Source organism: Sciurus carolinensis, chromosome 4, assembly GCF_902686445.1.
Source record: "Sciurus carolinensis chromosome 4, mSciCar1.2, whole genome shotgun sequence".
In the NCBI taxonomy this organism is placed as follows: domain Eukaryota; kingdom Metazoa; phylum Chordata; class Mammalia; order Rodentia; family Sciuridae; genus Sciurus; species Sciurus carolinensis.
Genome location: NC_062216.1, coordinates 175041935 through 175058127, shown reverse-complemented (window position 1 = coordinate 175058127; position 16193 = coordinate 175041935). Strand labels below are relative to the sequence as shown.

General features: G+C 53.1%; 1 long non-coding RNA gene across 1 annotated transcript; it reads right to left on the bottom strand.

Annotated features, from left to right (window-relative positions):
* Window positions 1-1456: 1456 nt before the first annotated feature.
* Window positions 1457-14285, bottom strand: LOC124982166 (uncharacterized). Its single transcript, XR_007108204.1, has 3 exons — window positions 14146-14285; window positions 9706-9839; window positions 1457-1647 (listed from the first exon to the last, which is right to left on the bottom strand). It is a non-coding gene; the product is annotated as an uncharacterized LOC124982166 (long non-coding RNA).
* Window positions 14286-16193: the final 1908 nt, after the last annotated feature.

Sequence of the window (16193 nt, the reverse complement as noted above, 5' to 3'; positions counted from 1 at the left end):
GGGGGCACAGGACAGCAGAGCTGGGAGCATAAGAGTCACGTGAACCTAACTCCCCGGCTAACAGGATCAGGACGAGATCAATAAACAAGTAAGAGGAAACCGAGGACAGAAAGGCCGGCTCTCAGGGCCCCTCTGCGCTTTCCCAGGAGGCGCGGTCTGCCCTGGACCTGTCTGTGCGCGCCTGGAGACCCGCGTCCCGGCAATCAGTCACGGGGCCTGGACTCCGGGAGCCCTGCAGACCGGGGTCAGGGGCTCTGAGGACCTTCATTTAAATGTAGATTTTGACTTTCTGCTCCTGCCTCGTTTGGAACACTAATTAGAACGAGTGCTTGGAAGGTCTGGAGGGCGGCACGTTTGCAAAGCTGACGTTTGATTTCTGTTTGTCTTGGTTTTGGTTGAGTCTTCTCTCCTTTGGTCCTGTTGCAAGTCTAAAGCGAAACCCTGTGTGGGAGGGCAGCGGAGGGACAGGCCTCCACGCTCCCCTCCAGGTCCACCGGTCCTCGCTCTCACAGTCGGTGCCTCCCGAGGCCCCGCCTGACCTCCTGGGAGCCGTATCCCTGCCAAGGACAGCCGTGTGCCAACCAAGGCAAGATGTGCAAAGCGTGAGAAATGTTCTCTGTTTAAAAGAAAGATCAAAGCTGGGGAGGCCGAGGCAGGAGGCTCACAAGTTCAAAGCCAGCAGCAGCCACTTAGCAAGGCCCTGTTTCAAAACAAAACTCTAAAAAGGACTGGGGACGTGGCTCTGTGGTTAAGCGCCCCTGGGTTCAATCCTGTTACCAATAAATAAAATAAAATAAAATAAAAAATATTAGAAATTACAAAGAAAGCACCAACCCACGCCAGGGCCAGGACAGACAGCCTGCTGCCACCAGTAGCCTCTCCTGAGTGTGCTCCTGTTTTGGAGGAAGACCCACATGTCCTCTGCTGTCACTCTTTGGTGACTCTCCCATCCCAGACCTGGTGGGTGCCCACCTAGGAACCGGCATCTCTAATGACCTGGGGCCTTAAGCTCTGTGGTTGTGTCCCCGGGGCCTTGGTGCTGGCCGCATGGGTGGGCTTTCCCTGAAGGCCACTCTCCCGCTCCCTGTGGGGCAGCCCTGGTGGAGCTGGCTGAGGAGGGGCCTCGTCCCCCTGCGCCTGCACCTGGCCCTCTGATTTGGCGGCTTGAGTGAGTTTGGTGTCTGACAGGACACGATCCCTCGCTGCCGTTCACTGACACGCGGCAAAACATGATTGTACGATTTTTCTCATGGACAAACTTGGGGATGATCCCATTGCATTTTAGGATGATCTTTATGGAATTTTGATCAGAACTACATTAAATATTCTAGTCAATTTAGAACAAACAATATTCAACGTTTTCTTCTTACTCAGCAGCAGAGTGCTGGCTGATTCCTTCGCGGGGCCTTTGATCCCTTTGGATCGGGTGTGTCGCTCTCATTTAAACTGGCATTTCTGAGCAGCACGTGCTTCTCGCTGTGCTCATATGTTGTTCTTCTAGGTCTTTCCCAGCTTCAAGGGACACTCGCCATGGCAAGGGACAGAGCAGGAGAAAGACGCCCGGGCACAGCGCAGGCAGGGACAGGCCTCCAGCTTGCTGTGGTCCACTCTCCAGCTCAGCTCTGCTCCCTTGCAGGTCAGCACCCCCTACAGGACAGTGGCCCAGGTGACCAACGCTCTTCCCATAGAGGTGTCCCCACCAACCCCGTGGCCAGGCTCATGGAGGGACTGCACCTCTTTCCAGCGTGATGGGACCAGGGCCACTGGCCTAGCCCAACCAGAGCCACCCTGGGACCCAGCCGGGGACGGCTCCCTCCAAGATGGTCAGTGCCTGTGCAGGGAGGAGGGGTCCCCAGGGGAAATCGGTGCCTTGAAGATGGAGCAGAGTGAAGGTGCACTTGGGAGGGGCACCTGCAAGTGTCCCAGGACTGTGCTGCGCTCTGGGGACCCGAGGTGGCGCAGTAGAGAGGACCGGACAAGGCCACAGCTATGCAGTTAGTCTGCCTTCTCCAATTCACAGGCCGAAAGCCTGGCCCCCAAGCGGGCGGTGTTAGGAGGGGCCTTTGGGAGTGACTGGTGCCCTAATAGCAGGGACCCTAGAGCCCCACCTTCCACCCCGCGAGGACGTTAGAAGGCACCACAGACCAGACACTGAATCTGCTGGTTCTGGACCCTGCAGCCTCCAGACTGTGAGACATAACCTTCTGTTGTTTATAAGCCTTCTGGTGCATGGCGTTTGGTCATAGCAGCCCGAGTGGACGAGGACACCAAGGGAAGGCTGTCGTTGCTGGGCCTGACCTTGCTGGAGGTGGGGAGCAGGTGGGCAGGAACAGGCTGGGCCTCAAAAAGGAGAGCAAATACCAGCGGAAACACAGGAGTCCCTCCCCTCCTCCACCTGGACAGCAGGTGGTCTGCCAAGGTGTCAGCCCTTCGCCTTGTACTCCCTGGGAGTAGCTGGAGGCTGAGATGGAGGCTGGGGCATGTGAGGTGTGGGGCAGAAGTGTGGGGAAGCTGCCGGGCCAGGCATGGATGGGGGCCTCACGCTGACAGTAGGGCCCTGGCAGCCACCCTGCCTCCAGGCAGCTCAGCAGGTCCTCAGGGTGCAGGGCGAGGGTCTAGCAGGGTCTACGCCATGCGCCCCTTTCTCCACAGCAGACCCAGGACCCGAAGCACAAGCCAGAACCTGGGCTCCTGCATCTCCCCTCCCGTGGCAGAGCCACGGCTGCCTGGGCCCTGCTCTCCCTGCCCGCTGTCTCCTCGCCTCCGCGCCAGGGCGACTTCTGATGCCCTTCTCGTATCTCAAACCTGCAGCACGGTTCCTCGCCTGTGTGGGCCGCACGGTCCAGGACCACCGGGAAGCGCAGCACCTGCCTCCTCTGCAGACCCAAGGACGCTGTTGGTGGCGGGCGTGTGGCTTCTGCCGGCCTGAGGGCTCAGCCAGGCCACGCTGCGAGGGCCAGGGAGCTTCCCAGGCTGCGAGACACTGTGGGACGAGGACCGTCCCTCCGTCCCAGACCCCACGGGAAGTCAGTCACCGCTGAGGTGGGCGATCACAGCTGTGACTGAAGGGACCACCAAGAAACCAGACGCGGAAGCACGTCCCCAGGTGACAGGGGCCACGTGCCGCAGCGGGTCGTGTGCCCAGCCCTGCGACCCACCCAGGGTCACGGCGTCTCATGTGCAGAGAGTTTCCCTACTTTAGTTTCACAGGTGAGAAAAACTGAGGTCAGAGAGGTCAAGCAACACACCTGAGGTCACCAGCAGGCCAACCAGTGGGCTGCAATTCAACCTGACACAGTGGGCTGAAGTGGGGGTCTCAGCTAACCCGTGTCCTCCCACTGGACGCCATCCCTGCAGACGGACGCTCTCAGTCTGTTGGTCTGTGGCATGGCTAGCGCTGTCCCTCCGTTACGTCACTGTCCACCCTCTGCCCTCCTCTCCTGCCCTGTGGGCAACCAGCACTCCCACTGGCCACAGACCTGATCTGCTCCATCTCCCTCATCATCTCGCCTCTGAAGTTAAGCTGCCATTTAACTGTGGGCTGGTCTTACGCCTGGATTTTCAAGGACGGTCCTTTGGGTTCAGGTCCATGTCACTGCCCCCTCTGAGCTGTGGCGCTGGCTCCGTGATGGAGACAGCCTGAGTGGCTCCCGAGCCCTCCACCTGTCAGGTGTAGACACTGAGGTGGTGCCAGGGTCACCCTCTGCGGCCTGGGGAGGAGCGGAGCAGGGTCAGAGGCATCCAGGGGGCAGACAGGAAGCAGCAGGGCAGCAGCTGCGGGCAGAGGGGGACACTCGAGTTCAACAGAGGACAGGGAGACGTGGGCGGTGCGGCAGGGCCGGGTGGCACCCGGCGCCGTCTCCCCGAAGTGTGGCACAGGCGTGGAGGGAGAGCCAGAGGCCGCTGGCACGGGGGCGTCTGAGCAGCACCCGCCCTGACGTGTGCACGGGAAAGGGGCTCTGGAGGAGTCCTGTGGGCAGCTGGCAGGAGCCCTCCTGAGCAGGCCTCGTCTCGACGGGCTGCTCGGAGTCGGGCCCCACGTCTTCCTGTCTCTGGGTCCCCAAAGCAACATCACCGCACTGGCCGGGCCAGCGGCTGCCTGAGGGTCAGCGTGGTCCTGGGGCAGAGCCTGACACCAAGCCACAGAGTGTGACAGAGGAGGGAACCACACTGGTGGCCGGCCGGGGCAGCTCCCCAGTCGACCCTGGAGCGCAGCCAGCGCTCAGGCCCAGAACCACGAGCATCATGGCAGTGGACGGTGGCCCACTGCAGCCGGGACCACTGTTGCTGCATGCCCGACACGTTCTGGAAGGACAGAAGAGGGCACCGGATGCTCCAGCCCGGCCCTCTCCACCCGGCACCAGCGCAGGGCAGGAGAGGCTCCAGCAAAGAGGCTCCAGCGAGGTGCCCAGCGACCCACAGCCAGGGCGCGGAGCGGGCCTAGCTTCTCACAGCGTTCTGCTCTTGCTGGGTTTGTGTGTGTGTTTTCTTTTCTTCTCCTTTCAATACTCCTTTACTTCCATTTTCCTTTTTTTTTGTCCCCATTTTTCCACTTTTTGTCTTTCTCCCTTCCCCTTTCTCCTTTTAATTCTGAAATTTTCTTTCTTTTAAAAAATGATTTTACTTTTTAACTTTCTCATTTTTTCTGTTATTTTTGCTCCTTCTTTTCTGATTTTGCTGGTACTGTGGTTTTCATTGCTTAATTTGGGTTTTACTTTATTTCTTGCCCTGTATTGTTGCCATTTTCTTCTTTCTATGTGGTGCTGGGGATTAAGGGGTGGGTGCTCTGCTGCTGCGCCACCCGCCCAGCCCAGCTCAGCTTACTCCAGACACAACACAGCCCGGCGCCAATCTTGCTAGATACTGTACTTTAAAGAATAAGGGAGACAGGTGCAGTGGCCACACCTGCAATCTCAGGGGCTCAGGAGGCTGAGGCAGGAGGATCACAAGTTCAAGGCCAGCCTCAGCAACTCAGTGAGACCCTGTCTCAAAATAAAAAATAAAAACAGCTGGGGAGGTGGCTAAGTGGTTAAGCACCTCTGGGTTTAATCCCTGGTAGAAAAGAAGAGGAGAAGGAAGAAGAGGAGGAGGAGGAGGAGGAAGAAGAAGAAGAAGAACAACAACAACAGGGGAGAAAAAGACTCCTAGCAGTTGACCAATTAAGCAGGGCTAGTGGGACCAAAGTCCTGGCAGTTCACCCCACAGCAACAGCAGAGAGAAATGACCCCAATGGTTGTGGGCACAGTGTCTATGAGGGAACTCAGCATAGTTCACCCATGTCCTATCAGACCACACATTGCTGACAAGACTCAAGAGGTAGCTGCAGAGGGTGCACTCCATAATATCCTGCCATCCATAACCCTCCCGAACCTCCCAAGGGACCCCACTCTTGCAAGACCAACAGAGAAATATGTCCCTCAGGCACTGACACTGTACACATTGTGTCAAAAATGTCTAATCACAGGGCTGTGGCTATAGGTCAGTGGTAGTGATTGTCTACACGGGGCCCTGGGATTGAAACTCAGCCCCCCGCACACACAAGGTCAGAATCTCTAATCATGACCAAGGATGCCACAGGGAAGCTACAGCACAAAGTCCAATTGGAATTAAATTCCACATTACACAGCAATCCAAAGTCCCAGGATGCATCATCAAGAGAAGACTGCTAAGAACACCTTCACATAGTAGTACCCAAGATATGCAATGTACCAGAGGCATAAATACCAACACAGAAACACTATGAAGAACAAAGCACATGACACATCTGAAAGCCCATAACTCTTCAGTAACCGAATCTTAAATTGTTAAAGTGGATGGAATGCCTGAGAAAGAATACAAAAGAATTATTTTTTAAAAGCCCAATGAATTCCAAAAAGATCCAAATAAACAGCTGAATGAATTAAGGAAGACAATGCAGAATATGAATGAGTGATTCAATAAAGAGATAGAAATTTTGAAAAGATGAAGCACATCTTGAAAATGAAAAGCTCAATAAATATGATTAAAAACTCAGTTGAAAGCAGCCAAGTGGAAGAAAGAATGATAAGACTTGAAGACAGGTTGAGGAATTATCACATTCAGACAGTAATAAAGAAAAATAAAGAAAAGTGCACAGAATATTCTGGATCTTGGGGCACTATCAAAAGATCAAACAGGCAAAATTGGAGTATATAAAGGAGAAGAACTACAGGCTGAAGGTATAGAAAATCTATACCTATACCTAGTGAAATAATAGCAGAAAATTTCCCAAATCTTGGGAAAGACTTGCACATCCAAGGCATCTCCTCTAACAGATATGACCAGAAAAGAACCTCTGCGTGACACATAGTTAAACTGTCAAAAATACAGAATGAAGACAAAATATTAAATGCCACAAGAGAGAAGTACCAAGCAACATTTAAAGGCAAAGCCATCTGGATAACAGCAGATTTCTCAGTAGAAACTTTAAAGCCAGAAGGACACAAAATGATGCATGTTAAGTCCTGAAAGAAAATAACTGACACTGAAGATTACTATACTCAAACAAGACATTCTTCAGAACTGAAGGAGAAATAAACGCCTCCCATGGTAAACATAAATTAAGGGAATTCATGACCATAAATCAACATTATAGAGGATATTTAAGGGAATAAACACAATCATGAGAGCATGGGACAGGATGAATCTTTTTAGAAAAGTAGGCATGCAAATGAAAGGTAGAAAAGAATCTAAACCTTATCAACAGAATAACCCATCAAACTTATGGGATAAGAAGCAAAAAGCAAGGATGTCCAAAACGACCAGAAGAGAAACAACAACAACAAAAGACAGGAATAGGTATTTAGCTTTCAATAAAACTCTGGATGTAAGTTGTCCTAATTCTCCAGTTAAAAATGTAGACTGACTGATGAACTTATAAACATACCCAACAGTATGCTCCCTGTCAGAAACTCACCTCACTGGTAAAGATATACATAGACCAAAGGGAAAGATGGGAAATGATTTCCAAGCAAATGAAATCTAAGAGCAAGCAGGAGTAGCTATACACATAAATCCCAAAAGATTTTAAGCCAAAATCAGTTAGAAGAGACAAGAAGTTCACTACATATTAATAAAAGAACAAATTATCAAGAAGATATAACGATTATCAAAATACATGCACAGAATGTTAAGCAGCCAATTTTATAAACACTGCTAGACTTAAAGGGAGAGATGAGCTCTAATACAGTAGTTGTAGGTTATTTTAATACCCTACCCTCACAAATAGACAAATCATGAAGGCGAAAAAAAGTTAACAAAGAAATATCAGATTTAAATTACATATACAGTAAGTGGGCTTCACAGACATCTACAGAATATTCCATCCAATAGTTGCAGAATACATATTATTTTTATCACATAGTTAACCTGTGGATCACATGAATCTTTTTCAAAATGTATTATACATTATTCTAATTTACACATTATTCTAATTTTAACAAATTTTAAAATACAAAATAATTTTTTCATCTTGTCATAATAGAGTGAAACTAGAAATTAGCGGCAAGATAAACTACAGAAATTATACAAACACATGGATGACTGAGCAATACCCTTTTGAATGAACTGTGGATCATTAAAGAAATCAGGGGAAATTTAAAAATTCCTAGAATCAAATGTAAGTGGAAATGCAACATGCCAGGATCTCTGGAATATAAAGAAAACAGTGCCCAGAGGAAAGTTTATACTTATACTTATGAGTGGTTATATTAAGAAAAATAAAGACCAGAGAAATATCAAATAAATTACCCAATAATGCATGTCAAGAAGTTAGAAAAACAAGAATAAACTAAACTCAAAATTGGTAGAAGTAAAGAAATAATAAAGATCATGGGAGAAATAAATTACAGACTAAAAATATGGTCAATGACAAAAGACTTAACCTTTTTAAAAGATAAGCAAATTTGACAAATCTTTAGCTAAATTAAAGAAAAAGAAGACCGAAATAAATAAAATTTAAAATGTAAAATTTAAATTTGTATGTAAAAGGAGGTCTTACAACAGATATCACCAAAATCCAAAGAAGTCACTACAGAATATTTGAAAGTTAGATGCTAATAAATTGGAAAATCTAGAAGAAATGGACACATTTTTGGATGCATATGACCTACCAAACCTGAAACAAGAAAATATAAAATATCCATATAGATCAATAACAAGCAATGAGATTGAAGCAGTGATACAATGCATCCCAATAAAGAAAAGCCCAGAACTAGACAGATTATCCACTGAATTTTAAATTTTAGATTTATAAAGAGGAACTAATACCAATGCTCTTCAAACTATTCAATAAAATAGTAAGGGAAGAAAATCTTTCAAAATCATTCCACCAAGCTACCAGAACCTGATAATGATTCTCTTTCTATACACACACACACACACACACACACACACACACACACATATAAAAGGAATATATCCTTGAGGGACATAGAGGCTAAATCCTAAATAAAATAAGATCCTAAATCAAACACTTCCAAATTAAAAAGATCATAAGCCATGATAAAGTTGGCTTCATTCCAGGGATGTAAGTTTGGTTCAACTTAGGCAAATCAATAAACATAATACAGCACATAGAGAAAAACAAGGATAAACATCACATGATCATCTGAGTAGATTCAGAGAAAAAGCCTTTGATAAAATTCAATATTCCTTCACATAAAGGCTGTGAATAAATTCAGTTGAGAAGAATTGTATCTCAAAATAATAAAGTCTGCATATAAGAAACACAAAACTAGCATCATACTGAATGGAGAAAAACTGGAAATAGCCTCTAAAATTAGAAAAAAGGCAAAGATGTCTATGTTCACTACTCTTACTCCACAGAGCACTGGAAACTTTAGCCACAGTAATCAGGCAAAAGAAAGAAATAAAATGGATACAAAAAGGAAAGGAGGACAACAAATTATCCCTGGTAGCAGAAAATATAATTTGATAGTTAGAAAACTCCAAAGACTCCACTAAAAGACTCTTCGTGCTGATAAACAAATTCAGCAAAGCCACAGAATATAAAATCAACACATGAAAATTAGTAGATTTCCTATACCCCAAAAATGAACCCACTGGGAAAGAAATCAGGAAAACACATTCACAATAGCCTCAAAAGAAAAAAAAAAAAAAAAAAGGCAAACCATGAAAACAACAAGAAAAACCTAGAAACAAATGTAACCAAAGTGGTGAAACACTTCTACAGAGAAAATCACAAATCCCTGAAGAGAGAGATTGAAGAAGACACTAGAAGATGGAAAGACTTACCATGTTCATGGATTGGGAGAACTATATTTGTCAAAATGGCCATGCTTCTGAAAGTGATCAAGAGATTAAATGCAATTCCCCTCAAAATACAATGGAATTCTTCACAGAACTAGAAAAAAATCTAAAATTTATATGGGAGAATAAAAGACCCAGAAGAGCCCTAGCAATTTTGAGCAAAGAGAGCAATGCTGGAGGCATCTCCATACCTGATTTCGAAAGTACTAACGACACAACTAACAAAACCAACAGGGTGTTGCTGTTAAAAACAAACAAGTGGATCAACAGAATAGAAGGGAGGGCCCAGAAATAAACCTGATCCGCTACAGTCCAGTGGCCCTTGGCAAGGGTGCCTCTTTAACAAACAGAGCTGGGAAAACTGGGTGACACATGAAGACTGAAGCTCAACCCTGTCTCAGACGTAGACAGACTCACCTCAAGCAGTGGAAGACTTTGCTGTAGGACCTGCAATTCCAACACTGCTAGAAGGAAGCAACGGGAAGCAGTTCACGGTGTCGGCACAGGGGTCCGCTTCTTGAGCAGGACTTCCATGGCTCAGGAGGCAAAAGCTAGGATCAACAAAGGAGATGACAGTCACATGAAAGCGTCCACCCAGCCCAGGACAAACCCGCAGAGTGCAGACAGCCCACAGGATAGGGGAACGCGCCACCAGCTGTTCATCTGACAGAGGGTCCCATCACGAGTATATGAGAAACTCAAAAACTTCAACCACATGGAAAACAAGGAACCTGATCCAAAATGGGAAAATGATCTGAACGGACACTAAAGCAATAACTACAAATGGCCAACAAATATGTGGAAAAATGCTTAATAGCTTGAGCCATCAGGGAAAAGCATGTCAAAACCACACGGAGAGTCCATCTGACCCCGTTAGAAGGTCCGTTATCAATACCAGCAAAACAAACCAGAGGCAGCACACGCTGACGAGGACCCGGAGAAAGCACTATGTGCTCTTGGTGGCAGTGTGGACCTCACAGTCGGCATGGAAAGCAGCAGGGAGGTCCCTCAAGAAACCAGAAGTGGCCCTTCCACAGGACCCAGCGTGCGGCTCCTGGTAGACACCCAGCCAGTCACTGGGTGAGACACACGCACGCCCTGTCACTGGGGCAGTCTCCACAGGAGCCTGACACACCGTCAGCCTCGGTGCCCATCCACAGACACAGAGAAAGAAAATGGGGTCACATGCACAAGAGGATATTCTTCAGCCACAAACCAGAATGAACTCCTGTCCTTTCCAGGAAAGTGGATGGAACCGGAGGACATCATCTGAAGCCAAATAAGCCGGACACAGAAAGACAAGTATCAGGTGTTTTCTCTCACACGTGGGAAAAAAATACCTGGAAGTAGGAGAGAGACCCTCGGGGGAGGGTGGGGGCAGGAGAGGCTGGACGTGGTCAAGCATCACGTACGGTGCAAGGAGATGCCACCAGGGAACTCGCCAACTTGGCAACCAACATGTGCTCATACTTGGGATGGAGAATGACCTGCGTCCTCCTGAGCTGGGGCAGAGTGCACAGTCTCGACGCCACTGCTTCCTGATTTTCCATCAGGATACTGTCCTGGTGGCTCTCGGTTTACACCCACTGGGCATGGCACTCCCATAAAGTGGGGAATCCCTCCAGCTCTCTGCAGAGTGGCCTCTGTGGCCTGCAGGGGCCAGGGAGCCTGCTCAGGGACAGGAGGCAGGGAGCTGGCTGGCCGTCCACCTGGCGCCATGGTGCAGGTAGGCCCCTTAGCCCTAGGAGGCGGCCTGCTCACTGGGCATGCAGCACACTGAAGACTTTGTCCCCGAGCTGCCAGGCAGGGGGCAAGGGACAGCACCTCCATCTTGCCCGAGGACTTCCCCTTCAAGGGAAGCCCCTTTCCCCAGAGCCTCCCCGCAGGACGCTCAGTGCTTGGTTACCAATTGCCTTCCAACAGAGCTTTGCTCCTTCCCTGTTCCCAGCCGAGCCATGCTGAGGGAGATGAGGAAGGAGAGTCTCCAGGACACAAACGGCGGGGGCCTGTGCTGCTCCAGCAGGCAGGCCGCGGCCTTAGTCTCCCAGGAGCACTCCTGACGCCTCCCTGCAAGTGCCCACCTGCCGGGTCCCCTCCTGGCCCTCCTCCTGGGCAGCCCTGCCCAGCTCCACTCTGCAGCTGAGGCCCGCTCCAGTGCCCGGCTTTGTGACCAGCACTGCCCGCCCACCTTCAAGGACGGGGCCCCACTCCCTGAGCTCAGCCCAGGAGCTCCATGCTCGGCCGAGCCCGGCTCCTTCCTCGTCCTCCGTCCAGCCTTCCATTCTGACTTCTGCACCTGCCTGCAGCTGTCACCAGCAAGGACCTCCAAGTGCGTCCCTGCTTCTTTGCTGAGGGCAAAGGGTGCCAGGCTGGGTGTCGACACCCTTGTGTGGGGGCGCTTGGGACCCAGGGGGCTCTGCTGAGCCCGTGGGCCTCCCCACCCCCACCCAGCTGCCTTCACCTGAACACAGGTGAGGCCAGCCCTCGGGTGTGGGCTGCCTCCTCCTTCAGGCTCCTCTGAGCCGCCTCACCTGACGCCTGCCTGGGAGACTCGCGGAGCAGCTGATTAAAACCCTGTTAGGGGTCAAGGGTCCTGTGGGTGGAGCCCGAGGAAGGCAGGAGCGGCTGAGAAGGCCACTCTGGAGCCCTGCCGTCCACCCCAGCTCTGCGTGACAATGGGGGCAGCCCTTTGCCAGCGCGGGCCCCTGCTGGGGACATCTTGCTTCCAGCCCAGACGCCTCAGAATGGTCTAAGAGCAGGGCCTGGCACTCTGCTGGCAGGCTGTCAACCAAAGCCAGCTCCGTGGAACCCGGAAAATAAGAGCCATATTCCAAAAGGGTTGCCCTGAAATAGCTTGCCTGGCGCCTCCGTCCATCAGCCCACCCACCTGCCCATCCGTCCCTTCATCGACCGGCCTGTCCACCCGCCCACCCACTGTCCTCCCCTCCAGACACCTGCACACATACGAGCCCGCCCTTCCTCGCTCTGCCCGTTCACAGGTCCCTCCCGCCTGGAGTGCCCTCTCCTGCCCTGCCCCGCTGCAGACCTTGGCCTCCTGGCAGGTGGCAGCTGAGACCCCGATGTCGTTGGTCCCTCCTAATGCGAGTTTCGAGGCATTCACACTGCAGGGTGAGTCGATCTTGGAGGCTGGAGTCAACACCCCTTTGAGTGGTCAGCACACGCACCCCTGCCCTGCCTGCTGGGAGTCTTTGGGCGGCTCTCAGGGACGGGAGGCCCTGTGCCCCTTACCCGCCCTCCAGGGGCAGCCACGTGCATTTTGCTGCTCGTAGCCCTGCTTGGGAGGGTGCGTGGCCCTGCCTGGCTAACAGTGGAGGTGTGACTGCAGATCTTCCCTGTGGGGTCAGAAGCCTGGGCAACCAGCAGAGGAGGCCTTTGGCCAACCCCCTCTTCCCGAAGGACATGGCACCTGGAAGGGTCAGCGCCTTGCAAACACAGGCAGTCGGCCCCCTTGCCACGGGTGGCGGATGGCAGAGACAGACAGAGCCAGGACCCCCGATGGCAGTTTCTAGTCACTGCAACCGCCCTGGGCCACTTACCTGGGGTCTAACCTGACCCTGTGTAGGACACTGCTGGTCAGGCATTTGTTGCTGACCTGAACACTGGCCTAATGGATGCAGAGGGGACAGATAGGGGCACTCCCTGGTTGGGTGGGAGGGCCCGTCACAGATGCCCTTCTGCAGGAGGAGGCTGGCGGTTGGGGACAGAAGGGGCATGGCCTTGCAGTGCCAGGGAGAAGGCCGTCTTCAGAGCCAGGCAGGACCGAGTGTGCATGCAGCCTGTCCTCTGCCCGTGTGCCCCTGGGCCAGCCACTGCCAAGCTCTGTCCTCTGTGTCCAAACGGAAGCCCTGGGTCTCGGCGCAGATTAAAAGCTCTGCAAACAGGAGGCGCTGGTGGCAGTGGCTTGCTCTCTGCAGGTCGCGCAGGGCAGTGGGGGCACAGGGCGGAGGCCTCAGCTTTCAAAACGCAAGCTTCGGCCCCCGTCCTGAGGAGCAGATTTGTTCTGAGCAGCTGACGGAGGGGACAGACACAGGGGCTCCAGGAGGCTCCAGGACAGTGGCTTCTGCTACGTGAGAGCGCTGTGACTTTGGGTGCTCACGTGTAACCGGCTGCACTGTGGGACCCCGTGAGTCATGAGCAGAGGGTGCTGTCCACCTGCCCACACCACCTACCAGGGGCTCCTGGCCGGGTGGGGGTGGCTGAGGCCTCCGCAGGAGTGGGGGTCAGGGCTCCCTCCACTGCCCGGGGTGGACCCGTGGGCAGGGCGTGTGGCTGGAGGCACGACCTCGCCCCTCCTGCGGGCACCAAAAGGCCTCTGCTGAGACCACGCTCGTGCCCTCTGGATCCCCTCCCACAACCCCTTCTAGACTCTATGTTCCCGAAAGACACCTCTCATTCTTCCGATGCCCACAGATCAGGTTGTGGGAGTGTCCTCTCCGGGCTGTGGATCCCAGCCCTGCCGTAGCGGGCATTTGCTTGGACCTCTGCACACGTCACCCTCTTAGCAGGAGGGCACCTGTCCTTGCCCAGGGGAGGGTCCCTCGTACCTGCCATGGCATCCCAAGGTCCTGGGGTGGGCTCCCCAGTCAGCCTCCAGGCTGCTGCAGATCATCCTGCGCCTGTCCCGCCTTCGCCTTCCTCCCTGTTTCCCCAACCCGTCACCCGCCCAGAGCCGGCTTCTCCACCGGAGCCCCTGGTGAGCCGTGGTCCTGACATCTCCAGCCTCCTCATGGTCCTCATAACGAACATTTAATGGCTGCAAAAATATTCACGAAGATATCTCCAGGCAAAGACCTTGTAGTGTAGACACTGACCTTACACCTTACAAAATCAACTCACCATGAATCAGGCTACAGGTGAAGTGCAGAGCTGAGGAAGTTCCAGCAGGACATGCAGGAAGGTCCGCTTGACCCTGGACTCTGGGGAGGCGTCAGACACAACAGCAAGCCTGGCTGGTGCGGGGAAGAGAGGGAGGGAGCGAGGTGAGCTGGGCCTCACTGAACTTAGAAACGGCTCTGCAAGAGACACCGTTAAGAGAATAAAGGGACAAGACCGAGACTGGGAGAAATGCTTGCAAAGCCTGCGTCTGACACAGGGCCGGGATCCAAACGCAGACTCTTCAGACTCAGGAACAGGGAAACTGCTCAATTAGAACAATTTGACTGGACGCTTCACAAAAGACGACCCAAGATGCAGAGCAGCTGGTGGCACCCGGGACTGTCCACCAAAGCCGGAGAGGCCCTGCACACCCCGGGAAGGGTCGGAATCCCGGTCCTGAGGGCCGGAGGGTGGGCAGCAGCTGAGCTCCCTGCGGGGGCCTGGGCCCTACAGAGGAGAGGGCGCAACGCCCTGGAAACCGCCTGTGGGTTCCCGAGAGTCTGAACACAACCGTGAGATTCGGCAAGCACATTCCCTTCTGTCTGTCCAAACGGGGTGAAAGTGTCCCCGCGCACGGCGGCACCGACTTACACGGGTTTCATTCAGTCGCCCGACCTGGGAAGCAGGGAAGGACAAAATCCTGCGTCCGTCCACACAGTGAGGCAACAGGCAACAGGAACGGAGATGAGCTGCCAGGACACGCAAGCGCACGGAGCAGCCCTGCACGCACACGGCGGAGGGAAGAGGCCACCCCAAGGCCGGACTGGACCCAGCGACGCGACGCAGGGGCAAAGCCAGAGCTGCCGGGCCAGCAGAGGGCCAGCGGCTTCAGGGCGGGGGGAGGAGGCCGGGGCTGGGCAGCAGACAGTCCGCCTGGCGCTGTGCAGGGGTGGGAGCCAGGCACCTGGCCCAACCCGCGGAGCGCAGCAGGGAGCCCTGCGGCGGTGGCGAGCGCAGATCTGAGGCTGGCTCCCTATTGGCTCTTCAGCATGAGGCGGGCGCCAGGCCAGCGCAGCAAGAGCTGATGCCAGGTGGAAGTCCCTGTGCTTCTGCTCGACTTTTCTGTAAGGGTAAAACCGTGAGAATGAAATCTATGTTAGCAATAGTCACAAAAGACACGTTGCAGTGCGCCAGTGCCTTCGAAGTTGGCTGGACTCGCAACCTGTCGCTGGTGGTGGGAGAGGCTGGCACCTGCTTCCACAGCCCATTCTTCTCATCCCTCACAGCGCCCATGGCTGTCGCGGGCACGAGGCTGCCCGAAATAAAGCTCTGTCTTCCCCGCGTCCTGCTAGCTCGTGGCTAGGCGCCGTGGACCCACCAAGCTTTGGTCAGCAAAATGGCCAAAGTTGTGCGTGCAGCTCCTTAAAGGCACATGTGCCAGATCCTTTTCCTCCTCCCAGGTGCTTGGGCTGCAGAAGTGGTGGCTGGAGCGGATGCCCCCACTTAGGACCACGAGGTGGCCTTGGGAGTGGAGGACGTATATGACCTAAGAGTGGATGGAAATCGGGCTTCTCGCCCATGCACCTTCGTTACATGAGAGTAACGAACCCCTAACAGAGCAGGACACTCCGCCCGCCTTTCCCGCCACACTCAGCCCAACCCCCTTCTCAGCAGTCCCTGACAAGCGTCAGCTCTCTCACTTGGAGCTTCCTTCTGTTGGCCACAGAGCCTTGGGAAGGGCGCTGGCCAGCAAAGCCTGCGCTGACTGTGTGGACCTGGTTACTGCCCCAGAAGCAAGCAGAGGTGGGCAAAGCCTGCACTCAGGAGCCGGTATGCAGGGCTCCTCTGCCCTGCAGGTGCTGGGCCTCCACAGGGGCTGGGCCTCGTCCTCCAGCCTTCATCCGCTCAGCAGCCTCCCGGAGGCCAGCTCCCTGCAGGACTGTGGGAGCCGCAGGAGCTGGGCCGGCCGCCTTGCCGGAGCTGGCAGAGATGAGTGAAGGGCAGGGCTGCGTGTTGCCACAGTGACCTCGGCCCCGGGAAATCCGCTTGCCACCGTCCTCGTCGCTGCC